We start from the raw sequence: 1,989 nt of genomic DNA on the forward strand, positions 1-1,989 counted from the left end.
CTGTAAATTGAGGATCATAGTGCCTACCTCCTAGGGGTGCTACAAGAATTAACTGAAATATTTACACTTCCTTGTATCCCAATTTAGTCGTCAGGATGCTGTGATTAGGATTAAGTGGGAAAATACTAACAAGGAGTATCTGAAAGCAGATAGCATGTAACTGGGCTTTACTGTAGCATCCAGACTTAAAACCAAAAAACCCCCCAAAAACAAACTTACAATCCAGTTAGGGGAAACAATGATATAGGTGGAAAAATTAGAAACCCAAGAGGTTGGGTTAACCAAGATTACTTAAAAAGCAAAAAGGAAAGTAAGTTGATTAAAGTACCCACTATGTGTCATGTCCCTTCTACATAAGAACAGCAACCCTGTGAGATCACTTAGTATCTCCCATAGTCCATGTTAGACTGCCAGTGATGGGCAGAGCCAAGATTTTAATACTAAGAGACAGGACTCAGACTCTACGTCTGTATTCCCATGATATCTGCTCAACATCAGTCTTCCCTGGATGAGGTCAATTTCCTGGAGAATTATGAAAGAGGCCAGAGAGTATCATCCAAAGGTGAAAGGCCAGAAATATCAACTGCTGAGCCCGACAGGATTTTCCCCCTATGATGCGAACAGCTGGACAGGCAGGTGTGGTGACCATCACCATTTAAGGGCGGATCATGTATCAGGCAGTGTACAGATATTTACCCAGTCTTTTCAACAGCTCTATAAGGTCTCAAATGGTCCAATTTTGAAAGAACAGGCAATAGCACTTAGGCTATTAATAACAGCTATTATTTATTGAAGGCTATTGCCTATCTAGGTGTGTGTTATCATCAATCCCACCTTCACACAGAGCAAATGAAACGTAGAGGGAACGTGACTTGTGCGAAGTCACTAGACTCCTGAATCTGAAGCCACGTCCAACTCCAAAGCAATTATTTAAAGTGAAACCGACAAGACCTGGAGACTGCCCCACTCATGGAACAGCAAAAACAAACAGCTGCACGTGCAAGGCTGTCCACAGGGCTAAGTTAGGGTCAAATTGCGACCAAGTTTTTCTTTATTGAAATCATTAACACCAGCTGCCTCTACGGAGAGAGCTGAATGCCAGGTACCAAAACTTGTATTACACAGCTCCCTCTGTGAAACGAGCTAATGACTCCGTTCTACAGAGGAAGAAACCGAGGCTCGGAGAGGTGAGGGAACTCACCCAAGGTCACACAGCGAGTATAGGATTTGAACTCCGGTTTGGGGGAGGGACTCCTGAGGCCCAGCATCTTTCCTCGGCATCAACAACAATAACAAACCTTTTTCACCCAGCATTAGCCTGTCTATAAAGGCCTATCGCCCCAGAGCTGAAAAGGGTTGGAAACGGCTACGGAGAAACCCCCCTGAACACGAAAGTCAGCCCCCGGCACCCGCCCTCCGACTTGGGGAGGCAGGGACCCGGCCAAAGGGCCACCTCCTTCAAAGTCCCCCCACCACTCGGAAAACACACAACCCTGTTCCCACTCGCTACCCGTAGGCCGTAGACCTTTATCCGCTCGAGGCCCCCGCGCTCCGGGTCGGGGCCGAAGCTACCGCCGCCTCAGCTCAGTGCCCTCGAGCTCTGCCGGACCCGGGGCAGCGTCCGAGGCCCGACCGCCATCTTGCCCCGGGGTGTCCTAGCTCAGAGCTCCGCTGGGATGCAACGATCCAGCTCCAGGAAACGACAGTTCCGCAGAGCTTCTTTACCCGGGAAGAACAACCTCCCTGCATCTTGCCCTCCTTTCTGGAAGCTGAAAAAAAGCAGACCGTTCAAGGGCGGGATAATTTCCTGACCCAGCCGAGGGGAGATGCAACCCATCCCAGAGAGGGAGGTTGGAAGGAACGCGAACAATGTCTAGGCTTACGACGGACCCTTTGAGAAGTTGCCCTCTGCGGGGCGGAAGCGGGCTGCGGCAGCGGAAGTCCCCGCCCCCGCCCCGCCTCTGCCCCCGGCTTGCGCGAGCTGGGTGT

General features: G+C 50.4%; 1 protein-coding gene across 5 annotated transcripts in view; it reads right to left on the reverse strand.

Moving 5' to 3' along the window:
* The window catches only part of UBE3B (ubiquitin protein ligase E3B), a 52,710-nt gene extending 51,052 nt beyond the window's left edge, over nucleotides 1-1,658 (reverse strand). For 3 of the 5 annotated variants that reach the window (XM_030292206.1, XM_030292203.1, XM_030292204.1), the window contains exon 1: nucleotides 1,511-1,658. The gene's annotated coding sequence lies outside the window, so the exon portion shown is untranslated. The remainder of the gene's footprint in view (nucleotides 1-1,510) is intronic. The other 2 variants (XM_030292210.1, XM_030292209.1) reach the window with 1 other exon arrangement.
* Nucleotides 1,659-1,989: the final 331 nt, after the last annotated feature.

The sequence above is a fragment of the Lynx canadensis genome, chromosome D3 (genome assembly GCF_007474595.2).
Source record: "Lynx canadensis isolate LIC74 chromosome D3, mLynCan4.pri.v2, whole genome shotgun sequence".
Classification (NCBI taxonomy): domain Eukaryota; kingdom Metazoa; phylum Chordata; class Mammalia; order Carnivora; family Felidae; genus Lynx; species Lynx canadensis.